The sequence below is a fragment of the Takifugu flavidus genome, chromosome 1, assembly GCF_003711565.1.
Source record: "Takifugu flavidus isolate HTHZ2018 chromosome 1, ASM371156v2, whole genome shotgun sequence".
In the NCBI taxonomy this organism is placed as follows: domain Eukaryota; kingdom Metazoa; phylum Chordata; class Actinopteri; order Tetraodontiformes; family Tetraodontidae; genus Takifugu; species Takifugu flavidus.
Window position 1 is genome coordinate 1,011,597 of NC_079520.1, and position 27,668 is coordinate 1,039,264.

Consider the following 27,668-nt stretch of genomic DNA (forward strand, 5'->3'; position numbering starts at 1 on the left):
ATGCTAATAAACACATATTTATATTTATACATATGTGATATTGTGGGCGGGGTTTGTTATGGCCACGCCCTTCATTACCTGCTCACCCCACAGGTGTGTGAATAAATCAGCCCCCCCACCCTCCGGAACCTTTCAAGTCCTGCTCTCTGGCTTTGGGAAGCTTTTGGCTGTTGCACCTGAAGAGTTCAAAGGTGAGTCAGCTAAACACAAACACTCCATCATTAGCATCAAAGCAGCTTTAGCATTAGCATCATAGCAGCTTTAGCATTAGCATCATAGCAGCTTTTACCACGACAGAATCTCCAAATGGCTCATTTAGCAAAACGTGAGATGTTTTAGGCCCAGAGGAGGAACCCAGGAACTATTCTTCTGTCTGGGCCTGTCGAGCCTGCAGGTGACATGTGTGACCAAACCAAATCCATACATGCTACATACACGCTAACACTCCACGGTTAGCAATGGAGCCATCTATAAGCAGCGACCAGGCTGGAATACCTGCTGCTATGATGTGAACCTCCTCCCCCACTGAGCACCTGTGGAGTGAAGCCTCGTGCTTCCACGTGCACGATGTCGGGTCGTTAGGGAGAGTGAGCCGCCCCGGGCCCGTTGGAGCCTCGCCGCCCGGCTGCTGTTGTCCTGCGATGGACACACGATGGGGCCGTTACTGGCTGATGAGCCCGTCGCCATGGAAACGCAGAACAACACTCTCATCTCAGGTTGGCTTCCAACAGTTCCTGTTATTGACGGCAGGTTGGTTCCTGTTGGCGTTCTGGTTCCGTCCCGCCAGCGTCCAACAGGCTGATGGGATCAAAGGGATCAAAGCTTTTATCTTTGGGACCGTTGTTACGGAACTTTCGGGCACTTTGGCAGGAGAAGCCAGTCCTGACGCTTTTAGCTTTGCTATGAATAGAAACGCTAACGTGCTTTAAAGTTTAAACCAACTCCGAGGTGTTGCATCTCTGGCCTCCTCAAGTTTAGCAAATTTTCTCACCACTTGAATAAAATACGATGATTTTTACACTTTGGGCGCTCGTGTGCGTCTGCGCCCGCTCCGACGGCGAAGGAAGGCGTTGGTTTAACTTTTAATGGCTGAATGTGGCGTCTTCTCACCTCTGCCGCGCTAATGTCGCCACCCCCGGAGAAAGTGTGAACGCAAACGCTTCCGTTAGGATCTGAGTGCGTGGAAACGGTTTTTGGCCGCCGTTAATACTGATGATTGGTTAAAAATAGCAGAAAGATCTGATCTTCTGAGCAGGACCGGCGTCCCAGATGGAGCCGGGCTGGAGTGGATTAGAACCATCCGTAATAAATTGCTTCCTGCTCCGTATTGAGTGGCCTCTTGAGCTGTATACCAAAAATGCTTTAACCTCGGAACGTCCATGTTTAATTGATGAGTTTGGGTAGGAGCGGCTCCAAAAGCCAATGAAATTAATAAAGAAAAAGGGCCGAGGTTCCTTCCTCAGGTTTCAAAGGCTCCTGCTTTGAAAGATGAACCCTGTTGTGCTGCGACGTTGGCTGGACACGACCATTATTAAATTCATTTCATCTATTAAAGCTGCTCTGCATTACCTAAATGAATTTTTTAATGGGAAGCAGGCTGGCGGGGCAAAGATAGGGGGGGGGGGGTCCCGAGCACACGGACACGAGGAGAACCGGGCTGACTGGCCATCCAGAACCCAGAGCAGGTGCTCTCCGACCCGCGTAGCTTCCTGTTTGGGAATCGGAGGCCATCATTGATGGAGACGCTCCCAGAACCAGATCCCAGAACCAGTACCGCCAGCATTGGGTTTCTTTTTACCCTGCACGTGTCAGCGTGGTTAAATGACAGGGAACCTCCTGACGTTCCCTCAAACGAGAACATCTGTCAGCAAGTGGCGCCGTAATCGGGATGAAATGACTTGGCCCCGCCCACTTTGACCTCTGATCAATAGGTTTGGGCGTTGAGCACGTTTGATGCTGACAGCAGCAGAGGAGGAGATCACAGCAGCAGCTCTGGAGCTGTGAGGACCAGTTGGTCTTCATCATCATCATCATCATCATCATCATCATCATCAGGGCTGTAATCTGCCAGCTGATGTGCCATGTGCACGTCTCATGCTGGCTTCCATCCTCCGACCTTCTTCCATCCTCTGACCTTCTTCCATCCTCGACCTTCTTCCATCCTCCGACCTTCTTCCATCCTCCGACTTCTTCCATCCTCCGACCTTCTTCATCCTCCGACCTTCTTCATCCTCCGACCTTCTTCCATCCTCTGACCTTCTTCCATCCTCCGACTTCTTCCATCCTCAGACCTTCAACACCTTCTTCCATCCTCTGACCTTCTTCATCCTCTGACCTTCTTCCATCCTCCGACCTTCTTCCATCCTCAGACCTTCAACACCTCTTCCATCCTCTGACCTTCTTCCATCCTCTGACCTTCTTCCATCCTCAGACCTTCTTCCATCCTCCGACCTTCTTCCATCCTCTGACCTTCTTCCATCCTCGGACCTTCAGCACCTTCTTCCATCCTCCGACCTTCTTCCATCCTCCGACCTTCAACACCTTCTTCCATCCTCCGACCTTCTTCCATCCTCGGACCTTCAGCACCCGCTCCATCAGCTGCGTTGTTCTGGAGTGGGTGAAGGTTCCTGCAGGCGTGAGGTGTCTGGATGGGGCTGCACACGTGTACTTGTGTGTGTCTGCTCGGCTCTTCGCTGACCCTGACCCTAAAACATGCCGGACAGCTTCCACGGCGATCTCCTCACCGTCCTTCTGATGTTCCTGTTCCTTCCGAATCCGTCTCTGATGCAGCGTTTGCGTTTCTTCACCAGCTCGTCTGGCAGCGAATGGAACCTTCATCTCAGCAGTAAATGGAGCCCTGTGAGCTTCCTGTCGTACAAAAGCGTTCCAGCTTTTGATTCCCGGCTTCCGGATCAGCTGACCGCCGTTCAGACGCGCCGGCCGATGCAATCAAAGGCTCTGCGGGCTTTGATCTGCGGCTGTCGGCTCGCATTAACGCGCCGTCCTTCACGTCCTGGTGCGCCGCTGACAGACGTGTTCACTGTCGTCACCAGTCACTTCAATCATCTGGATGGTCGACGGTGGCGGTGGAGCCGTGTGGGTCCAATCATGAAGGTGCCTTCACCACGATGGGAGGACGGGTGTCTATGAGAGGGACGCACGCGCGTCCATGTCCTGGACTAATGTGGGTTTGGGAGCATGAAATCACCAAATCTGCTTTGTTTGGGCTGGAACAGATCATCCGTGGAAAGTGGCACCTAAACAGCCCAGTGATTGGAAACGTCTCCTGTTAGCACGGCTGTGAACCGTCACAATCAGATTATCACGCCCGGCGTGTGTGAGAGGCATGACGTCATCCGCTGGAGCCGAGGAAGGAGCTCGTTTTAAAGCGTCGGGGAGCTGATGGTGAGCTGATGGTGAGCTGATGGTGAGCTGATGGTGAGCTGCTGGTGAGCTGATGGTGAGCTGCTGGTGAGCTGATGGTGAGCTGCTGGTGAGCTGATGGTGGGCTGATGGTGAGTTGATGGTGAGCTGATGGTGAGCTGCTGGTGAGCTGATGGTGAGCTGCTGGTGAGCTGATGGTGGGCTGATGGTGAGTTGATGGTGAGCTGATGGTGAGCTGATGGTGAGCTGATGGTGGGCTGATGGTGAGTTGATGGTGAGCTGATGGTGAGCTGATGGTGAGATGATGGTGAGCTGATGGTGAGCTGATGGTGAGCTGTCGGTGAGCTGATGGTGAGCTGATGGTGAGCTGATGGTGAGCTGATGGTGAGCTGATGGTGAGCTGATGGTGGGCTGATGGTGAGTTGATGGTGAGCTGATGGTGAGCTGATGGTGAGCTGATGGTGAGCTGAAGATCCGGATGTGCCGTTGGGCAGCAGAGTTCCTGAAGCTTCTTCTTCTCTCCACAAATGTCTGAGGGCTTCAGATTTCATTACCAGGCTCCTGTAAAAATGTGGCCTCTGATTATGAAGCCGATAAAGAGCCGAACACACGTGAGGATAATTAATTCCGCTGTGACCGAGTAAAGCCAGCGCCCCTGAGGTGTGACACGCCGTAAAGGGACGGTTTAACCTCGGTGGGTCGGGTCCACCTGCCCCCCCACCCGCTTCTTCTCGGGTTGGATTGTACCATCTGCCCACGCTCCGACCTTGATTTTGACTGGTTTAGAGGGAGCAGGAGCGGCTCTGATCCGGTTCTGACTGGACCTCGCCCTCACTGGTCTGCTGGTTTCCCACATTTCCTCCTCTTCAGCCTGTTCTGCGTGTTATTCGCCTCGTGGCCTCGGACCCACGGCGCCCTCTAGTCTGGTTGGGAACCAGCCGGTAAAGAGGAAACCATCACCAAGTCAAACAGTTGGTACCTTCAGCGGCACCGGTACCGGTACCGTCAGCGGTGTCCTCTCCTCCTGGAGATGCCGTTATCGTCTCTTTCTGCTCATAACTCACCGCCTCCGGCGTTTGATCATCTGCTAAAAGCTTCCTGTCGGCCGTGGCGAGGAGCTCCGAGGCTGGCGTGCGAGGAACAATCCAATTAGACCCGTGGTCGTCTGCTGGGCGGCAGGAAGTGCCCAGGTCCGCTTCCTTTCAGAGGCTGCAGGTCCTGTGATCGGATCGTTGCTGTTCACCTGTGGGATGTTCCGCTGCGGCGGCGTATCAGGACCAGCGAGCGTCCCGGCGCACTCGTCCGTGCTCGGATCATAAACGATGTTCTTTTACTGCCCGAGTGTAGCGGCTCTGCATGACACGACCATCTCAGAAAATTAGCATTTCATCAGCGTTAGCATCTCTGGCGGATGTTGCGCCCCCCCGACGCTCACGCTCAGTAAATCTGAGGACGCCGATATCTCAGGAACGTCTCGGGAACGTTTGTGAGCTTCGGAATCTGCAGCGATAACACAAGTCACACACGGCGGCGGCGCGGCTCAACCATGTTGACACTGCAGGTGTGTGTGTGTGTGTGTGTGTGTGTGTGTGTGTGTGTTGTGTGTGTGTGTGGGGGGGGGTCAGAACAGAGGGTGACCCAGAACGTCTCCATGGAAACGGAGCATTGTGGCGCTCTGATGCTACGCTACGTCTGGGGTTGAGGACCTTTCCAAAGCGCTGAGTCAAGACTCGTTTCCAGGACGACTCGGCGATGGTGGAACCGATGCTGGTCCGGGGGCGGAATGACCCCCCTCCCCCCTCCCCCCACTGTTTACGGCAAACATAATAAAGACTCCGAGAGCGGGATTCCTAATTTAATGCCTGGATGAGCATCACCTCAGCCGCCACCAATCACCGGCTGGCTGCAGATATCTGAAATTATGGGATGGGCGCAGGTGTCGCTCGTGTGGGCGGCGTCCTCGCTATGACCGGCGCCACTAAAACCCTCCAGCCCAACACTTCCTCTGGAGTCAGATGGTGATTCCATGGAATTCCCGCTGCCTCCGCTCTCCTCCGGCCCGGTGGCCCGTTCCAGCCTGACTCCAGATGTGGGCGGGGAGCAGGTCCATGTCAACGTTCCATCTACGTCACGCTCTGCCCAGCAGCTGGGACAGTCGGAGGGCGCCATTGACCACCACCGCCGGAAAATCAGAGGCGGGACGAAGACGGAGCCAGAGTGGGACTGATGGGAACGCCATGTGTGGAGTATGAGGTCATCCGCCGAGCCGAAGGCCCTCCGATGACTTGTGAAGCCAGAATCCTGACAGTCTTGGCAGGTTCTAAAGCTCCGGCCCTAACGACTCGTGTGATGGTCAGGTGGGACCAGGAGGTGCTGAGAAGGTCCGGAACCAGGCCGGTTCCAGACGTCTTCAGCTGGGATCCGTCTTCAAACTCAACAACGGACAGTTGAAGCAAGTGAGACGTTGAAGAAAAGCCAGACAGGAAGTAGCAGCGCGGCAGATTTGCGCCACTTTGGTGATGCTGGTTCTGTCTGAAATGATCAAATATTGCACCATCAGAGAGGACTTTCACCTCCACTGAGCAGTTCTTAATGTTCATGCATAATTTATATTCCATTTGAATTCCGATTCAGTGGGATCAGAAGAAGCGACGCGGACCGAAGCCCTCGGGAACGTGAGCCTGATTAAACTCCAGCGGATCACGGGAGGCGGCGCTGCGGGAGGATCCTGTCGGCACCTTTTCATGCTGATGAGACCTGGCCGCTCAATTCCCCCGATGCCCCGATGGAGCGGGCTAATGGACCATCGGCACCTCTGCGCGCCCTCAATCACACCCAGCGGCGCCGCCGACCCGCTCCGGTGACTTGACCTTTAGCCCAATTAGAGCAGGACCCTCCAGATGTTCCCTCAGCCGTGTTTATGGTGGGCGTGTCCTGTTGGGGCCCAGATCTTTTATTATTATTCATTATCTATATTATTTATGTGATCACGCTGCTCGATACTGCCCCCCGTGGCGACTTCTGGCACTGCAGCGTTTGTCAAACCTAATTAAAAATGTATCGATAACAGGAAATAAACGAGCCGGATCAATATTCCCAATGATCCGACGTGATGGCGCCACCAAAATACCGAATGTTTATTTTCCCCGGGGTTTTCAGTTAACGGCGATTTTAACGATTAAAACATGAAAAGAACGTGAACGCGTGAGAGTGGAGCCGAAGCCTCGTCCCCCAGTTTTGATTAAAACCGTCTCGAGGCGAAAAAGTGGCAACAAGAAATAAAAGCAAATCAGGACGGAATGTTTTGGTGCACGTTCCACCCCAGGGGCCGAATAAATCCGCCTTTACGGCTTCACGGCCTCCGATACACATCCCGTTTTTATAGGAATAATAAAAAAAGCATTCTTTAAAAAATAATGTTTTACAAGCAGAAGCAGCAGGAGGCTGAGAAGCTGCTGTCGGGGCCGATTTCAGCCGCTCTGAACATCTTTTTTACCCGTTAAGGTGCATTTGTTCTCGTTTCTGTCCTCGTTCACCCGCCTCCGGTGCAACAGTCTAAATTAGCAGGTTTGGAACGGGCAACCAACGCCGCCGGGTCGCTAGGCAACGACCCGCGTCCGATCACATGTCGTGTCGCTTTACATCACGTTTACAAAGGACAGAGGCGTTGGAGGGATTCGAACCTCTGCCCCGGAGGCCAGACGACTCGTCCCACACAGACGGCGTGGACGCTAGCAGGCAGAGGTCAAAGGTCAGGGAGGCTAATAGGCAGACGGGGTACGAGAGAACGCGCGTGGGTTCAGTCGGGGCTTCTCTGGTCGGCGTCTCCTAACGGGATGGGCTCGTTTCCCCCCTGCTGGGAGACGCGTGCGCAGCTCCTGCTAGCATGAGCAGGGTTAGCTTTAGCCGCTGACGCCACCGTCACACGTGTTGAAGGTGCTTTTATTGCCTAAATCTCCTCTGTTTCCTGGCAACACGTCATTAGGGCCAAATGTGCTGAGATCCCCGTCAGGTCAGAGGTGGCTCCATAATGAGCTGCAATTATTTTTGGCGGAGAACGTCTGTGACAACCGCGCTCATTAAAACGAAAACCGTGCGGCGGGAATAACGGATGCTTTTATTGTTTGTGTGTTGGCGTCGCCGCCGCCGCAGCCGAGCGCGGTTTGTAGCGAGGTCTCGGCGCCGGCGCTGGGGAGTCCGGAGCGTCGCCGCGTGTGTGATGAAACGCCGGCGCACAGGCACAGATGCACCGTGGGAGGTTTTACGAGAGGCGAACTTCCCGAGCCGCCGGGAACGCTCCATTTGTCTTATTTACTGTCCGTCGGCTTCCTTCAGCCTGCCCACGGAACGGGCCCAACGTGGGGGAGATTACCCATAATTCACAGCTGCTGAATTATGGGTAATCCGACGTCTGATAAAAATATGGACTTGGCTGTTGTTGTCGGACAGGATGAAGGCGTCTGCTCGTGCTGGTGGGTCTGGGTTCGAGACCCGGTCCACCACATCGCCACCCAAACGGAGACGTTGGTGAGCAGCAGCGTTAGCTCGGACGCGACGGTGACGGAGGAGAAGTGGGATGAAAAGGTGGCGAGCAGACCCAGAGATTCGCCTGGAAAAGTCGAAATGGAGCAGAAGGATGTGGCGGGAGCAGATCTATCACTTTAATGACCTCCTGCAGCCTCCTCTGTTCTTTAGAGGACAATCGGCACAACGACCTGCCTGCTGTTAGCGTTAGCGCCCGCTGACAGATGAGCCATCTGGCTGGAAACTCCTGACAGCGTCTGAGGGCTAATTTGGCTCCAGCCGCCGTCGCCGTCGGTCCCAACACTTTTACGCTTCCTGTGAAAAATGGCCAGAAGAACCCGACACATCCAGCGACTTGAGCTTTGTCTCCTTCGGCCTCGTGCACGTGGGGGGGGGGGGGGGGGGGGGGGGAGTTCTATTTTTAGCGCTGCTCAAACAGTGGAACTCAAACATTTGTTGGTCGGACGGAAAAAGCCGTTCGGTGTTTTTGTGCTGGTTTGAACAGGTTTCACGCCGGCGGGACACGTGCGCGCCCACGTGCGCGCCGCTGGCTGCTGCGTGCGCCGTGTGTTGAAGGCTAATTTTTGCTTGTTTGATTTATCTGCATTAGCGTGCGTCTGTGGGCCGCGAACACGACACCTGCAGGATAATGACTCCATTAAGGGCCTGCGGAGGCTCAGGTGCCCCCAAATGAGATCACACAGCTGTTGGTGCCGTCGGAACGCCGCAGGAATGTTAATTCTCCAAATTCTCTGCTGGTTTTCAGGGTCGCGGCTCAGAAACGATTGCAGCCTGCAAACGTAATCAGGTTTGGTTCATTGCTGGGAACTCTGGGAACGTCCTCCTCCAGTGAGGAGCCTCACACAGGAGCCTGGTGAGGAGCTCCTGGTGAGGAGCTCTGGTGAGGAGCTTCAGGTGAGGAGATCCTGGTGAGGAGCTTCTGGTGAGGAGCTTCTGGTGAGGAGCTTCTGGTGAGGAGCTTCAGGTGAGGAGCTCCTGGTGAGGAGCTCCTGGTGAGGAGCTCCTGGTGAGGAGCTCCTGGTGAGGAGCACCTGGTGAGGAGCACCTGGTGAGGAGCTACTGGTGAGGAGCACCTGGTGAGGAGCACCTGGTGAGGGGCTACTGGTGAGGAGCTCCTGGTGAGGAGCTCCTGGTGAGGGGCTACTGGTGAGGAGCTCCTGGTGAGGAGCTACTGGTGAGGAGCTTCTGGTGAGGAGCTGATGGAGCTGCATCTTCATTCACCATCTTAGCTTTGTCTCAGTCCTCCTGTCGGCTTCATTACTGAACATTTCTTCAAACTGGGGTCAACAAAGAAGGACCTGATAGGTCCTTGAAGTGGGACTGTGACCCATAAAGTGGCGGCTCGGTGCTCTGATAACGATCTCTCAGCTGCACAACAGAACCAAACAATCAGCCTCCGCTCGACCCGCTGATGATACACGTGGTCGTCAGGGAGGCCCCGCCCCCCCAGAGCCCCCGCCCCCCCAGAGCCCCCGTCCCATCCAACAGAGGCTGGTTCGCCCCCACATCGGCCACACCGACGAGTCCTTGATGAAAGCGGATCAGTGGGTCGGGCGTCCTCAGCGGGGACAGGTGGGCTCTGTCCCCAGGTGTCTCATTCGCAGCCTCTGATTGGCTGGAGCTCCTGGAATGACCTTGACGTGATGTCACGTCTCCAGGGATGGTGGCCGGGGGGGGGTGGGGGGGGGTGACGTCAGCACGTCCAGAGGAGCCTCTGTGGGGGCTTTAGTGAGGAGCACGTGTGAGCGACCCGCTGCTTCTGCTACGTGCACCTACCTGCACACGTGAATGCAGAATGTCTGTCTGTGTGGGCGGGGCTTAGATCTTCTAGGTGGAGGTTCTGGGTTTAGGTTTATGTCTGTGAAAGTCCTCACAAGGATAGTCTGTGTGTGTGTGTGTCTGTGTGTGTGTGTGTGTGTGTGTGTCTGTGTGTGTGTGTGTGTGTGTGTGTGTGTGTGTGAGGATGTCAGCACCCTGAGAACGAGTCGTCCCGTTAAATGTAAGTGTGAGGTTGTTCTGGGACACGTCGAGGGTGAAGAACAGCTGTGACACTTTGGGTGTGAAACCCCGTCACTCTCGGTGGGACGACGGGACCAGACAGGCTGAAGGAGGACACTGGTCCAAGACCAGAGGAACCAGAGGAACCTGCGAGTGTGTGTGTGTGTGTGTGTGTGTGGTGTGTGTGTGTGTGTGTGTGTGTGTGTGTGTGTGTGTGTGAGACTCTGAGGTGGAGACATTGCTGGGGGAAGAGCTCCTCTTTATCCAGCGACTTTCCCACAATGCACCTGGTCTCAGGGACCTTCTTCCTGGTCTTCCTCACCGCTGCTGATGAAGACGAGGAGGAGGAGTCCCAGGTTAGCGAGGATCCGCCCGCTGTTTGGGGTCACCTCTGCTTTGGCCGGCTCAGACGGCGACGGCTCCTGTTACCGAGGCGACGGGGGGGGGGCAGGACGGAGGCCGACCTCTTTCATCCTCCACCGCCTCCATGTTTTGTTCTGGCCGCTCTTCACTGGCGATGCTGGTGGGGGTTCAGCACAGAGACCCCTGAAGGACCCCGTGGCCACAGAACCCCCCCCCTTAGATCCGCCGCTCGCTTCCTGGCTGCTCCCAGAACCCCCCCGCCAGCTTCCTGCGCATAATGGTCCCCAGCTGCAGGGCGGCGGATAAACGGGGAGACAACAGATTTGTAATTTGGGGTGAGAGCGAAAGGGAGGAAAAATTGGTAGCAGGCCACAAAAATTAGCATTCTTTTAGCTTTGGAGGGCATTAAACTTTAAATAGCTGCAAACTCCCTGAAGATCTGGGCTCTCTGGGGTGGAGGTGGAGGTGGGGGTGGGGGGGCTTTGAGACCAGGACTTCAGAGGCTCCTTTGATTGGGCCACAGATGGTTGCTCCGAGCAGATGATGCACCTCCTGCAGAGTTCAGCCCAGGAGCTGCTGCATCTGGATTATTCATGCTTGTTTGGGAGCTTCAGCGAGCTGGAGGAACCCTGGAGATGGACCCGGCGCGGCCTCCTGGACCCTGCTGTTCTGCACCCCTCAACCACGGGGTCTGGCCGGGCTCCGACATCCAAACCGGACGTGGAAGAGTGATCGACGACCTTCTGATGGAGCTTGAATTCACCTGCGGAGGGAAAACCGCTGCGGCTGTTCCGCTCTGTTCCAGAGCTGAGGTGGTTCTTCAGTCCTGGGAGGTCACGAGGACGCTGGAGAACCTGCAGATCATTAGCTGGAAGGGCGGAGGGGTGCACCCAGCCCGTCTGGACCCAGCGGTTCTGGCTGCTGGTTGGGTGCCGCTGTGATTTGCTGCGGTTTAGCTGCATTAGCTTCTCTTCTGCTGGGACTCAATGCGCTTGATTATAAGTGACCCAAACTAGCAGAAATGAGCCTTTTAGCCGACTTCCCTTTGAGAATTTCTCTCTTCCTGTCGGCTGGTTTCGCCTCGGTGGCCCAATCACACGTTCCCGAAGGTTCTCAGAACCGCCGCCTCCCTCCGAGTTCGTCGCACCGTCCAGAACTTTCAGCAGTTTTCAAACTTTCAGAATATTTGAATGTTCTTTGACGTTTATTTAGATTCCTGATTAAACAGATTTGACTTGAATTCGAGGAGGAAAGCAAGCAAACCTCCGTAATGAAGTCGAATCATCCGAGAAGGTTAAAGTTCGTCCAGAACTCCAACCAAATATGCTAATCAACCTGCAAACACGCTCGGAGGCCAAAGCTAATGAAATCTCCTGACACTTCAGATGTGTGGGATTTAAATGGTGCTAATCTATGCAGCACTGCTAATCATCTCCTGGAGGCTTTGTCTCCTCACTCTGCACACATTAGCAGGATGTTTGCACCGCTCTCGCTAGCGTTAGCGTTAGCATTGGCGTCGGTGCGGCTCCCTGCTTCTAATCTGCAGAATCGAGGAGGTAAAAATCAGATCGTTGTGGTTTCTTGATGGTTGACTGCTGACATTAACCCGGCAATTTCCCTCCGACAGCCCGTTCGGAACGGCGAACGTTGGGAGCGCCGCTGTTGATACGGACGCTTTTGTAGTTTTTCCAGCTGTGTTCTGTTTGGCGCTGAACTGTGGAGCAGTCGGGATGATAAAAGTCTCCCGAAGCGCAGAGCAGCAGCCGCGCTGCTTAATGGGCCGTTGTAACGAGCGTTTAGCCTTCTGTAGCACTAATCCTGATCAAAAACAGGAATTAACCTTTAACATTCCCAATTAGTGGAAAACGTGGTCGTCGGTCTTACCTGAGCAGCCGGGTCACTTCCTCATCCTGCCTTTAGGGGCGCCAGAGAGGCGTCGTTAGCGGCTGACCTTCGTCACCGCCACAAACACGGACGGTAACCACGGAGACGGTACTCATGACACCGACCCACCGCAGTTTCATCAAAGCCAAACTTCTAATCGGACAGTAAAATGTGTTTTACGACTCGGGCGAGCTGCGGAGGACATTTGTGGCTGGCAGCGGCGGCGCGTTAGCGCCCAGCTCAGCAGCCGCCGGCTGACATTCATTAGGGCCGCCTCGTGGCTCGCAGCATATTAGCGGATGCACCCCACAGCCGGGGGGGTCGGCGCGCCACTGTCATCTCACACGTGTCCCTCTCGCTTCGTTGGATTTTTTTCCTTTAATGCATCCAAAAATCCAAACTAACAAGGAAACAAGTGGTGCTGCGGATAAATTGGCTGTTAGCGGAAGGTCAGACGAGCCATCTGGAGGAGCTGACGGAACCTGTTCTGCTGCTGACGCCTGCACGTGTCACCGCTAATGACAATAAGGACGCGCGGCGACCGCTCGCCGCCCCTCTCAAACACTTAAAATAGCAGCGACATCGCGGCTGGGGCCTGAACTACTTCCTGTCTGTGTTCTTCTGACCTGCGGAGGCTCCGAAAACATCTTGTTAGCTCCCAGAAAACTCCGCCGCCTGGAACTTTTTTCCAGAGCTGACGAATGTAAATGCCAGAGAAGTCGTGACAGTCTGGGCCTTAATTATAGCATTAGCATGTGGCTAACAGGCGTGCGTTGAGGTTTGAGGCAGTGGAGGTTCTGCACAGACCCTCATCCTGCTCCTGGGTCCGGTTTCAGACTGCAGCCCCACCTTCCTCACCCCCACGGACCTCCAGCTCTAGTGAGCTGATGTTTGGGAACGCTGTGCTGGAGGGGAGGGAGGAGAACACGGATGACGTCCAGGAGCGGCTCCCAGCTGAGAACGCCGCCATGAAATCTGATGAGCAGCTTCTTCCTGAACTGAGTCATCAGGACTGAAAACCCCAAAACAATTAGTGTGTTCTGCACCACGAGCAGCGTCACATTAGCAGAGGGAAATTACCTCCAAACTTTGCCTTTCAGCTGGATATTGAAGACTTCCTCGTGGAGAGACGAGAAGAACGAGAGGACGGGCATGAAGTTTAAAAGGAGGAGTTGTTCAGAGGTTAATGACGATGACTCAGGAGGAAGTTCAGCTGCAGACGCACGGATCAAACCGTCTCGAACCGTCTTTGCTGTTAGATCTTCAGGATTTAGCTTTTAGCTTTGATTAGCATCGTGATGGGCTCGATGCCCTTTGGAATTCCGTGTAGCTGTCCTAGAAACGCCGGCTGGAACACATCACAGAAGGTGGGGAAGCCTGGTTTGGATTTTAGGCTGAATTCCTCCCATTTTCCCTCTCATCCCATTCAGAACTGGATCCAGGGTGACCCTCTGATCTGAGATTTACAACCCACGTCCAGAACAATTCCGGCTTTTCAAAGCCTGCGTTCTCCTCGGCCGGTGCGCTTCTCCACCGGGACATTTGGGCTTCATTAGCAGGTTTAGCATTGGCCACGGTCAGGTTTCCTTATCTGACTTGGACACTTCGTGGCATATTTGAGGAATTGTGATCCTAAAGAATGCACCACAGCACACTCCATTATGGAGAAATGAATCCATAAATTTGCCTGTTGTCACTAGAGGAGAGTCATTGATATTCGTCTGGAACGCCGCTGAAGTCTCCGGTGCATCTGGAGTGCTTATGAATTCCGAGGCCGAGACAATAATTATAATTGCATCTGATTGTTTCTCCCTCGCTTGTTTGTGTGACTTTGACCAAATGTCATCATGTGTTGTGACGCGTCTCCACGCTCAGGAAGAGCCGGATCCATCTGCACACGCACAATTATGGTCGTTCCTCCGGAGACGAGGCCACAATAACCCGGGAGACCCGACCGTTTCATCTTAACGGTGATCAAGGCGGCGACGCCTCCGTGTCCTCTGCTGCCATGAGCTGAAGTGAGGCCTCGCGTGAGAACATTCACTCTCCTGCCGCCGCGAACGTGCTGCAGAGCGAGAACGCTGGTGAACGCTGGTGAACGCTGGTGAACGCTGGTGATTACTGGTGACGCTGGTGATTACTGGTGACGCTGGTGATTACTGGTGACGCTGGTGATTACTGGTGATCACTGGTGAACGCTGGTGATGCTGGTGATCACTGGTGGTTACGGGTAACACTGGTGGTTACTGGTGATTACTGGTGAATGCTGGTGAATGGTGGTGTTTATTGGTGACGCTGGTAAATGCTGGTGAATACTGGTGATGCTGGTGATTACTGGTGACGCTGGTGAATGCTGGTTATTACTGGTGACGCTGGTGGTTACTGGTGATCACTGGTGATTACTGGTGAACGCTGGTGAACGCTAGTGGTTACTGGTGATTACTGATGAATGCTGGTGAAGGTTGGTGAAGGTTGGTGGTTATTGGTGACGCTGGTGATTACTGGTGACCCTGGTGAATGCTGGTGAATGCTGGAAAAGTGATCAAGGTGATGTTTGTTGGAACATCATTGAACATCTCTCAGCATCTTCAGAGGTTCTTGGAGATGTTTCTCCAACATCTGGGACCCAGCAGGAGGCTGATGTGATGTCTGTGAAAGCTCCAAGTGGGACCAGCTGAGAGCCTGGATGAGGTTGACGAGGCCAAGTTGCCGTGACGACGTTGCTGGTGTGTCCTGATGGTGCTCATCTGTGACAGAAATGCAGCTGTCACATCTGGAGTCCAGCAGTTCTCCTGGTCGGTGCTCCCAGAGGAACAGCGGGCTCCTCTCAGCTCTGGGCAGCGTGAGGAACCATCTCACAGCTTCAATTTATAATGTCTCACTTCTAAATCAGGCTTCCACTCAACATGCACGAGTGTGCACGTGTGTAGATCTGTAGTTTTTACACGTCGTGTTTATGTCGAGCTTCAGCTCATGCCCACCAAATAGGAAGTGACATTGTTGCGCAACAGTCGTCACGCGGCTGCTCGGGAAGCCCGCCGGTGGTCCTGATATGGAACGCCTGAGGGCGTGCACGGAGGACGGATCAGGACGTGTGATCGTGCACGCAACATGACACAAACGGAGCTGGACGGGGACAACAAAGGTCTGCAAGAACCTCAAAGTGCCTCCACTGACCAAGGTTCACGGTCAGGAACAGACGGAACTTCTGTGATCCGGAATCTGGCCGTCAGATTTTTGATATTCAGATGAACTTTTAGCTTCCATAAACAGTTCAGGAAACATCCAGAAGAACTGAAGCTTTCAAATCCAATCGGGAATATTTCAGAGGGAACAACTGGGACTCATGAAGAAACACCTTCATCCATCTCCAGCTGACCTCAGTCGTGCATGTTTGGTAGGACAACATGGTGGGACATGTGGACATGGTGGGACATGTGGACATGGTGGGACATGGTGGACATGGTGGGACATGTGGACATGGTGGGACATGTGGACATGGTGGGACATGGTGGGACATGGTGGGACATGTGGACATGGTGGGGCATGTGGACATGGTGGGGCATGTGGACATGGTGGGGCATGGTGGGGCATGGTGGGACATGGTGGGACATGGTGGGACATGTGGACATGGTGGGGCATGGTGGGGCATGTGGTGCTGGTTGTGTAGCTGCTGGTTGTGTAGCTGCAGGTTGTGTAGCTGCTGGTTGTGTAGCTGCAGGTTGTGTAGCTGCAGGTTGTGTAGCTGTTGGTTGTGTAGCTGTTGGTTGTGTAGCCGCAGGTTGTGTAGCCGCTGGTTGTGTAGCCGCTGGTTGTGTAGCCGCTGGTTGTGTAGCTGCTGGTTGTGTAGCCGCTGGTTGTGTAGCCGCTGGCTGTGTAACTGCTGGTTGTGTAGCTGCTGGTTGTGTAGCTGCAGGTTGTGTAGCTGCTGGTTGTGTAGCCGCTGGTTGTGTGTGGGTGAATCGAGGAGAAAACGTTTCCTCAGACATGAGCCACGACGGTCCGAGCATCAGCAGGACGGTTGTTTACGTCTCGGAGCGATCGGCTTCCTGCGCTGGCGTTCCGGAGCCGACGGAACCTCGGGATAAAAGCTCCTATCTCATTACAGGCTTTTGTTTCTGGCTTTGATCCGATCCCCTTTGTTCTCCTCCGTTTCCTCTCCGCTGCTCCACGTTCCTGCAGATGACTGCACATTCTTCACGGCGGTTTCCTAAACTGCTGCTTCCAAAGAAAACGTTCCAGACAGCCCAGAGGACGGGGGCCGGGCCAACGACAGCACAATGGAAGCGTGTGGAATAATGTGTCCGACCCTGCTGCTCCAGCGCAGCTCTGAGGTGGGAGAAGATCCAAGATGATCAATAATCAAAGTGGATCTGGGATCCTGTCATCTGCTGCTCCCGATCCAGCCTGGAAGTGTTTCGCCTGACGGGCTGGAAACAACATTAGCTCTGCTGATCCGAACGCTCCCCCCTCCTGCCCCCCCCCCCCCTGCTCCCCCCCTGCTCCCCCCCTGCTCCCCCCCTGCTCCCCCCTCCTGCCCCCCCCCCCCCGCTCCCCCCCTGCTCCCCCCCTGCTCCCCCCCTGCTCCCCCCTCCTGCCCCCCCCCCCCCTGCCCCCCCCCCTTCTCCTCCTCATCTAGATTCCTTTTCTTGGCAGGCGTCACTGAATTATTTAGAGGGACAAAAGAATCCACATAATCAATGTTTGACCGTCTGGGAGCGCCGCTGCTCCCCCCCCCCTCCAAGACAGGTGCGTGGGCCGGGTCACATGGTCGCAGGTGCGTGGGCCGGGTCACATGATCGCAGGTGCGTGGGCCGGGTCACATGGTCGCAGGTGCGTCGGCCGGGTCACATGCTCGCAGGTGCGTGGGCCGGGTCACATGGTCGCAGGTGCGTGGGCCGGGTCACATGATCGCAGGTGCGTGGGCCGGGTCACATGCTCGCAGGTGCGTGGGCCGGGTCACATGGTCGCAGGTGCGTGGGCCGGGTCACCTGGTCGCAGGTGCGTGGGCCGGGTCACATGGTCGCAGGTGCGTCGGCCGGGTCACATGCTCGCAGGTGCGTGGGCCGGGTCACATGATCGCAGGTGCGTGGGCCGGGTCACATGATCGCAGGTGCGTGGGCCGGGTCACATGATCACAGGTGTGTTGTCACATGATCGCAGGTGCGTGGGCCGGGTCACATGGTCACAGGTGTGTTGTCACATGATCGCAGGTGCGTGGGCCGGGTCACATGGTCACAGGTGTGTTGTCACATGGTCACAGGTGCATTGGCCGGGTCACATGGTCGCAGGTGCGTGGGCCGGGTCACATGGTCGCAGGTGCGCCGGCCGGGTCACCTGGTCGCAGGTGCGCGGGCCGGGTCACATGGTCGCAGGTGCGCGGGCCGGGTCACATGGTCGCAGGTGCGCGGGCCGGGTCACATGGTCGCAGGTGCGCGGGCCGGGTCACATGGTCGCAGGTACGCGGGCCGGGTCACATGGTCGCAGGTGCGCGGGCCGGGTCACACGGTCGCAGGTGCGTGGGCCGGGTCACCTGGTGATGGTGAGGTGGTGTCGTTCACCTGTGCGTCTGCAGGCAGGAAGTGTGTGTAGCAACCAGCCAACACCGCCGGCAGCAGCTGCAGCATAATTGTATTAATTGTTAACATAACGAGGCGTTTATGTTTAATTCCAACCTTCTGGTAATTACGGCGCCGGCTCCTCCGGGCTGGACCCCCCCCCCCCCCCCCCTCATGAATATCCTCCCTTTGTTGCGACCCACTGCAGCTTCTTTGCTCCTTCAGACACTTTCATCATCGTCTCCACCTCTGAGCTCCTCTCAGGTTCTCCTCGGATCATTTAGTCATCAAAGGCTCATTTGTCGAGTCTTCCGACGGAATCCTGTGAAGTTTGTTGGGAGAGAAGGATAATAAATGAATTTCTTCAATTAGATGTTGTCATAAAAAAGGAAGGCGTCTTCCTTAAACTCACATTTGCTCTCAGCTGAAACCTGCAGGTTTAATAAATGTGAGTCGGAAAGTCAGGGAGGAATTCTCTCATCCCAGCAGCTTCGCCTGCATCGTTCCGGCTCTGGAACCGGAGTCTTCTCCGTGGCCCATTAGGAGAGCGTCTCTGAACATTCGCTGAGGAGAACTTTTTCCTTCTGATTAATCTGGTTTCTCAGCAGAATCACGACACCATTTTCATTTAAACAAAAACATGTGTGGTGGACATGATGTCACCTCTCAGAACCCCTCAGAACCCCTCAGAACCTCTCAGAACCTCTCAGAACCCCTCAGAACCTCTCAGAACCCCTCAGAACCCCTCAAAACCTCTCAGAACCCCTCAGAACCCCTCAGAACCTTCTCAGAACCTCTCAGAACCTCTCAGAACCCCTCAGAACCTTCTCAGAACCTCCCAGAACCCCTCAAAACCCCTCAGAACCTCTCAGAACCCCTCAGAACCCCTCGGAACCCCTCGGAACCTCTCAGAACCCCTCAGAACCCCTCAGACCTTCTCAGACCTTCTCAGAACCTTCTCAGAACCCCTCAGAACCTCTCAGACCTTCTCAGAACCTTCTCAGAACCCCTCAGAACCTTCTCAGAACCCCTCAGAACCTCTCAGACCTTCTCAGAACCTCTCAGACCTTCTAAACTGGCGCGTTAGCATTGGTTTAGCTGTGCTGTGGTGGTTCTGCCTCATGTCTCTCTGAATCTGACAGAACCGACTGATTCCGCCTCTAATTTACTGTCTTCTTTGTTTGGCCCGGCGGAGCGGCGTGGCGGAGCGCGTGGCGGAGCGGAGCGGCGTGGCGGAGCGGAGCGGCGTGGCGGAGCGGAGCGGCGTGGCGGAGCGGCGTGTTAGACGTTATTGAGGTTATTGACGAGTCATTGATCCGCCAGAGAGGACGCCGCAATCAGGCGCCTCCGGGGAGGATCAAGGCCCAAATCATGACTCCTGTGGCGGAGAAGCTGCTCCCGCAGATAAGAGACGGGGCGTGGTGGGCGCACGTGCACGTGCACGAGCGTGTTAGCGCGCCGCCCTTTGTCTGGTGGTGGCTTTGTAATGAGATTACAGCCTCCCGTGTGTGTGTGTGTGTGTGTGTGTGTGCGTGCGTGTGTGGTGTGTGTGTGTGCGTGTGTGTGTGTGTGTGCGTGTGTGACCGTGTGTGTGTGTGTGTGTGTGTGTGTGTGTGTGTGTGTGTGTGTGTGTGTGTGATTCTCTGCGTTTCATCATCATCCGCTTGCTAACGCTAGAAGGAATCGATGGGGGCAGAAGATGCTCCTGTCAACAGTGTGTTTCGAGCAGCTGAGCGTCGCTCCTCCAGATGTGAGATGTTCCAGATGTGGTTGGACGTGTTATTGATGTTCTGGGGCTCTAATGGAACAAGGTCTGGGTCAGGTCCAGAACCTGCCCTTGTGCTGAAGCCATCAAGTGTTCCTGAGTGTGTGCACAGCTGGACCAGAGCGAGGTAATTACGGTGCTGCCAGATGTTTGTCCACATCAGCTCCGTCTCTTTGTCCACCGTCTTCCCATCGTTCACCTCCAAGCGTTTGCTCCTCAGGCATCAGGAGGGTGGGAACGCCTCACGTGTGGCCTCCACCAGGGTGGAAAGGAACCAGGTTTGTTTCCGATGGGACCGCCGAGACTCCTCCCACCGCCCGGCGCCGCCATCGTTACGAGCCGTCCACTTCCTGTGGGTCTGCACGCGTGTCTGAAGATGCTTTATGGAGCTCTAAATCGCCTAAAGTGAACGCTGGCATCAGGCCGCTCGTCTGAACCGGGTTCCCGTCTTTTATTTCGCCCCTTTTATCGGCTGCCCCGCCGCCGTTTCACGCACATTTAATTTTGTAGCGGAGGTTTTCCCAGACGAGGGTCGCCCACCCCCCAGCCGGGCCGTGGATCCGCCGGGAGACGATTTTCCATCCCTGCCTGAGCGCCGAGGCGTTCCGGAGGCCCAGATGGTCATTAAGCATCGCGAGGCAGATTTTTATTGCCCCTCCAAAGTCGTGATGGAACCCAGACTGAGACATAAGTGGATTCAGTTATTTTAATTTGCCGTCGGGACCCAATGAAATCTTGACGGAGGTTCTTTCTGGCGGCCGGTTCCGAGACGTCGGCTCTGATGGTGACGGACGTCCAAACTGCCGGAGCGGCGGCCAAACCAAACAGCAGCTGGGTCTCCCACCGGAACACGATCCAGCGGAGCCACGCCCGGTTCCTCTGACGACCCCCCCGAACCTCCCGCAGCAGAACCAGCACCTGGCGTCAGCAGGAAGCAGGAAGCAGGAAGCAGGAAGCAGGAAGCAGGAAGCAGGAAGCAGGAAGCAGGAAGTCGGCTGCTCATCACGCCAATAGCAGTAATAAATGCTAATTAGCTCCTCCCGACCGGACACCTTCTCAGCTCCGGTCGGTCCGGGCGCCGTTTTCCCATCAGTCCCTGTGTGGAGCGGCGGGCGGCGGTCCGGAGCGCGCTCGCCGCCGCCGCCTCCCCGCCGGCCGATCGATGGCGTGCTGCCGTTAATCTTCATCGCACACAGGTGACCTTTTGCTAACTTCGCTGCCCTTGGTCCCGGGTGATTAATACCGCCGCTGGTAATTGGATGTTAATTGGAGGGACTATTGACCAAAGGCCCTTTGATGATCCATCTGATATTGATACGCAGGCGTGGAGGAAGAGCGAGACAATCGCCGTCCGACCGCGTCCATTCGTCATCGTTATTGTCGGTTGTTTGTGGAGGCTGAGGGCGCCGTCATCCTCGCCCGGCGTCCTTGCTTGATTGGTCTGGGGAATAAAACCCATTTGTCTCCTTCTCCGCCCGTTTTATCCGGGATGGCAGCAGCCACGTCGCTGATTCCACATTTTGGGAGAAGGATGATGTGATGTCACCTGAGAAATGATACAAATGCGCGTCAGTAAAACTGCCTTCGTTTGGCTATGAGTCTAAATTTACAGTCTGAGCTGACGTTGGACACAAAGTCTTTGTCCTTTAACGACCTCCTGGAGCCAAACACCTGAGGAGGTCTGGCTGAAGGTTCAGACTCCAGAAACTCTGGAGCAGGTCCCTCAGGTCAGCACAGTTTACATTCTGTACAGGGACCAGAACAGAGGGCGGAGCCATGGGCGGGGCCATGGGCAGGGCCAAACACGCTGAAGGCTCCTTAGTTTGGATTTAGTCTCTTTCGTTTGGCTCTGACCTTTCAAGGCTCCTCGGGTTCCTCCTCAGCCGGAGAGGCTGCAGCTACAGGTGACCTCCCGATCTTCTGACCTCCTGATCTCCTGACCTCCAGATCTTCTGACCTCCCGATCTTCTGACCTCCTGATCTCCTGACCTCCTGATCTCCTGACCTCCAGATCTTCTGACCTCCTGATCTCCTGACCTCCAGATCTCCTGACCTCCTGATCTTCTGACCTCCCGATCTTCTGACCTCCTGATCTTCTGACCTGATCTTCTGACCTCCAGATCTTCTGACCTCCTGATCTTCTGACCTCCTGATCTTCTGACCTCCTGATCTCCTGACCTCCTGATCTCCTGACCTCCGATCTTCTGACCTCCCGATCTTCTGACCTCCTGATCTTCTGACCTGATCTTCTGACCTCCAGATCTTTTGACCTCCAGATCTTCTGACCTCCAGATCTCCTGACCTGATCTTCTGACCTCCAGATCTTCTGACCTCCAGATCTTCTGTTGTCCTGCTCCTTTTGTTGGCCGTTGGTTTTTGACGAGCAGGAACATTCCAGTGTGGTGAGAGTAACGTGGTTCCGGAGGGAACATTACAGCAGGTTCTGCTCTGAATCAGGCGGGACTCACGGCCGTGAGGTCATCGCTCAGGAACCAGGAAACGTGGCGTGACACGGCTCCAGTAGTGCACCTGTGAGTCCAGCTCCTCTACACTGGGTCGGCACAGGAAGCACATGAACCGGAGCGTCCAGGCAGCTGCTCGTTAGGGGTTCCCACCAACATACGGACCAGAGTCCACATCAGAGGAGTTTCCCTCTGAAAGGTCCAAATGTGACGGCACCTTCCAGCTTCCAGGCTCTTTATGTCACCTGGACCTGGTTCTGTCCGACCATCTGTCACTGAGATGAGCTTCAGGTTTCCATTCTCCAGACCTAAAGGTGCATCGGAATTCCCTTCAGAACCAGCGGGGTCCAGAAGGCCCTCAGCTAATTCTCCATTAGCGTTAGCATAATCCAGCGATCCCCGTCGAGCTGGGTCCAAACACACCAGAACCAGAACTTTGTTCCTCTCATCAACAGTTTTACCTGCTAATTACAGAGCGACTGGTTGTTAACTGGTTAATGGTTAATAACCAATGTTTGTAGCCGGAATAATAACGTTAAATCCGACATCGGCGCTCCGATAACGTGACGGGAAACTTCCCTGAGTTTCACGTCCAGATGTTGCCGGTCAAATCCAAACAGGAAGTGATGGCGCTGCCCGCGCGGCCCTGCTCACCACGCACACACACGTGTGTGTCACGCCGTCGTCATACGTGTGTGTGAACACACAGTTTAACCTTCGCCAGAGTCAAATCCGCTTCCGCCGTGGCGGCGGCGAGGGAAACGACCCCCGCGGCCTTTTCACGCCGCCTTTTGTGCCGCGGAGCTCAACTTGTCAACTGATGGCACCATTCCGATGAAGAAACAAGCGGGAAAAATAACCCGGCAGGAAATCTAAAGGGCGATATAATTGCCCATGTAGCGTGTTGAAAAGGCTATTCAAATGCCATGCTAGCGCGCTGATAGCCCCCCCCCCCCCGCCGCTCCGTGCTCGCCCTGTCATTCAAAACACGAGGAGGCCTTTCCGCAGGCTCGGAATAGTTTGCGTGGCGGAATAACAAGCTAATTAGAGCCGCCCCAGTGATGGATGCTTCGGAGTGGGTACAAGACGCGGGCGCCGCCGCGGCGTCCCACCCTCACAACCATCTGCCCCCGCCATGATGGCTTAATTGGAAGAACGATTGGGGGGAGATTTGGGATCCGGATAATGACTCCGTGGATGGCTGGTGGCGGTTCAGCCCGTATGTCTGGAGCGCCGCCGCCCTTTGTTGTTCCTCAGGTCGGGGAGGTCAACAGGGGTCAACAAGTTGCCTGAAACGGCTGTTTTCTTCGCCAGGCTGGGAAAGAAGGATGAGGACAGCTCGGGGGGGCGGGGGGGGGGGGGGGGGGCGTGGGGGCGTGTGGGGGGTTGGGGGGGGGTTAAACGCTCCACTTAAATCTAATCTGGATATCTCGAGTGCTTTTCTGGGAAAATGAGGGAAGAAAACTTTCCTTTCTTAAAGGGACAGTTTAGCCGCGTCCGTCGGGGCTGTGACTGGGCACCCCCCCCCCAGCAGGAAATTAAAGAACTCTGGTGTTGATTGAAGCTGGAACATTTAAGTCAACCAGGAAATGGACGAAGGATCCTCCAGAAGGATCCTCCAGAAGGATCCTCCAGAAGGATCCACCAGAAGGATCCACCAGAAGGATCCAGCAGAAGGTCTGCCCAGACCTCCGTAGAACCTTTAAACGGAACAAAAACCCTCCGTCGTTGGACAGAAAAGCAGAAAAACATGGCAGAGCCACTTCCACCCTTTTGCCCGAGTTTCCCGTCTCTCCCGGGATGGATCTGATTCTTCGGAGCTGTTCTTCTTCCCGGCTGGGAGCTCATAAACAGCCCTCCGTCTGGCTCCGTCCTGGCCCGGCCCAGGACCCAGAGGTGGGGCGCTGATGAGGGGGGACATTAAGATTGAGATTAAGATGTTCTTTATTCCTCCCCGTAGGGAATGAATAGAGACATCAGGGAGAGGCCGTCGTTGGTCCGGCAGCAGATCCCGGATCAGGTTCCAGCTGCCGGAGCCGCGGCCTCGCTGCAGACAGGAAGTGGAGGCCGAGTCCCTGAATTTGTTCGGCCTTTATTCGCTGGGCCGTTCGTGCTAGTCGGGCTAACGAGGCCGCGGCTCAGATGTCCCTCCGTGGTGGAAACATTCCCGAAGCTTTGAGGAGAAACACATGTCAAACATCAGCGGAACATAACAGGATACGGATCAGGAAATCAGGAGCGATCGCCGCGCCGTCGCTTTCAAACGCCGCAGGATCGGCGCGGCTGCAACCCGAGACGCCGCTAATTCCCCGCATCACTTCCTGATTGGGCCACCAATGGGGTCAGCACATGGCCCGTGAGGTCCAGCCCAGCCCGACCCCTCGCACAAATGGTTCTGGCGTCCACCGGGAGACACGAGGGGCGGCCCGGTGGCGCTCCGGCCCGGCGGCGCTCCAGCCCGCTGCGTCAGGTACCGTGAGCCTGATTCAGGGTGTCACATTTAAAGAGCGGGAGGCCGCGCCCGCCTGGTCCTCATTACTGCCTGTTTAGCTTTGGCTGGGAGCTGACCCGGTCCATTGTCACACCGGATCACAGGGCCAGAATAAACACCTTTTTAATCAAGCCTGGGTGTCCAATCAGCGCCGCACGCAAACCCAAAGTGGCAGGCCGGCCCGGCCCGGCCCGGCCGTGCAGTAACCATAAACCCGCTGTAACGGCCCCTCTCTGGGCCGTGAAACGGACCCAATAATGTTTTCAGATTCCGGAGCGGCGCTGGTTGATGAGCCGGGCCCTGAAGAAACAGAGCTTATTTTTACAGTCGCAGTCTGGACTCGTGCACGTTGTGTTGCACGACAACCAGGAAGGAGATCCAGATGTGCAGGGCTGGGAAACGTCACCTCTGATCGGGGAAAGTGGACCTGATGCTAGTTTAGCACAATAGGAGTTTATTTATAGGCGCTTGAGCTGCTAGCCTAGCCGTTAGCATTAGCTAGGGTTAGCATTCCTGGGCTTGGACCTCTTTTCCTTCACATGAGCCGTCAGAACGAGACAGAATCAGTGGAATTATTCTGGCTTTGTGGTAAACAGGTGAAGAGTGTTGCAGAGCCAACCAGCCTGGAAGGGCCTCCGGTATTCCCGGGTTAGAATCAGGATTCTCGCTGTGCCGGAGCAGCGGCGTCCCCCCTGTAATCCTCAGGGGTTTGTTAGATACCCTCATTAAGCCAGAGGTCAGTTTATACAGTCCAGACCCCCCACGGAGATCAAAAGGACCCGGCTCAGGTCCTCCTCCTCCTCCCACCGACTCCTGAATCCATCAGCAGACGTTTGCCACAGCTGAGGGCTGCGGGATCAAACCGGGCTGTTATCACGGAGGCGTGTTTGGAAAGAAAGGAGAGGGAAAAGAAGTTGGAGATGCCGAGGATGAAAGGCCTGTGTGGGATTGGAGCAGATTACAGCAGGAAAGCGCTTATTGGGAGTGCACCTTCGGGGGGGGGGGGGGGGGGGGGGGGGATCAGTGAGCGGAGGGGATGTGGGGGTGTGGAGCATCGGCCAGTGGATTGATGAGTCGGCAAATTGGGCGAGGAATCGCAGCGCGGAGAGACGGAACCCTGCCATTATCCGGAAACGAGTCCAGGTCCTCCTCCGCCACCGAGCCCATCACACAGAGCTGGGGGAGTAATAAGAGCCGTCCTCGCTGGGGGGGGGCGTGAATGTATTCAGCAGGCCCGACGTGACCCGCGTGCTGGTTCCCGTTCACGGATTAACGAGTCGGGAAGGCCGAGCCGACCTTCTGTAAACATGTTTGCAGTCTGGTCCCTGATCTTTGGGGGGAGAAACCCCAGATAACCTGAAAAACACACACGAAATTCCCTCCGTCCCAGCCGCTCCGAGTCTGATTGCATAATTAAACACAGCTGGAAGCTTCCGAGCTGATGAGGGAAGCAGCAACAGGTGTGAGGCAGCGGCGCTGGTGCGGCGCGAGTCCTCCCAAAACCAGGATTCCACGGGAACGTCAAGTTCCTCCGAGGATCATGTGACTCTACGAGACCCTCCAGTGTGTCCAGACTGGTTCCCAGTCCGCTCCAGTTCTACAGGTCTGGGCTGCACCACGCTTCCCAGCTGGAACTTCTGGTTATTCCAGGTGCTGCAGCTCCCTCCTGCTGGCCACCGGCGGTACTGCGCCTGGTTGAAACACCTGTGCGGGCTCCAGGTGAACAGCTCATTAGAACCAACAGGTGCTGTTGATTGACTGTCTTGGTCTTCTGCCGTCAGGTTTTAAGCTCCGCCTCCTGCTCCGGTTCATCTCCTGGTCTGAGGTTGCGTTCCCTCTCGGACCCAGATGGAAAAGCCCTCGGTGGGTTTTTCCATCTTTGCGGAGCCGCATTCTGACTGTTGTTTGGGGGAATGTTTGGAGAACCGCCCTGCGGTGGTCATTGTAACGTGGCTGCTATGGGGGGGGCGCTCCGCTCCAGACGGCTCCTCCGCTCACATTCCGGCCTCTATTTCCAGTGGCAGCGGAGAAACGGCTGTTTGCTTTACTGGTGTGTGTATATTTAGAGGCAGGAAGTTCCCTCCGCCTGCTCCTTATCAGCAGAAAGTGGCATGAATGATAGGAAGAAAGTGGCCCACGCTGAAAGCTGCCAGCTGCCAGCACAACAACGGGAAGGGGCTCCGGTATTCCCGGGTTAAAATCAGGATTCTCGCTGTGCCGTTTGTTCGTTTGTTTTGGGCTTTTCTCGTCTTCGCCGCTGTTTTCCCAGCTGCGTCATCGACCGAGGCCGAAGCCTCTCGCGGCGTCTTTGCTCTGCTTTAACCTCGGACCCGGCGCTCCGGCACCGCTCGGCTCGCCGCCGCGCAGGTTAAATCCAGCGGCAGCTGCGCCGGAGCAGATATGGAACCAGGGTCTGTTTGTCTGGGTTTTATTGGGCAGCAGATAAGAGGCCGGAAAACTCTGGATTTGTCCTCCAGGAAGCAGCCGCAGCTAAACTGGGGGTTCACAGAGACGTAGCAGAATGCTAAGCTACTGTAGCCAAGGGCAAGTTCCAGAGCGACGCCAAGTCAAATGTGTCCCACCTCCGCGCTGCTTCCGGGCTGGAAGACCGCTGATGACGTCACAAACAGGCGTGCACACCTGCATCAAGGTGTCTCACCAAAGGGGTGGTTACGTCCTCGCAGCTAAGCTAAGATCACCCACAGGTGAAGCACAGCTACTGCAGCCACCGTACGTTAGCACACGCTAACACTAGCTTTCCATCCGTCAACAACAAACTTGGCTCCAATCGGTGGACCACCTGAGTGTCCCTGTCAGGTGTGTGGGGGGCGGGGCCTGCAGAGGTGTCCTGGCATCACCTGCTCATTGGGCCATTATGGGGTGAGACACAGGTGAACTGACAGGTGCTCCTCGGGCCTCGACCCCACAGGTGTCCTGCAGTGGTGGTTCGGTTGGGATGAAGTCCGCCTTCGTGTTTCACCTGTGGCGAGTCCGCTTTCATCAAAGCCAAACTTCAGGGTGAGTTTAGGTGCTGATTTCATAAATGGGAGAATTGGACTGAAAGGGAGGAGGAGGAGGAGGAGGAGGAGGAGGAGGAGGAGGGAGGGGGAGGAAGAGGAGGAGGAGGAGAGAAGATGAGGAGGAGGAGGAAGATGAGGAGAGGAGGAGGAGGAGGAGGAGGAGAGGAAGATGAGGAGGGGGAGGAGGAGGAGGAGGGG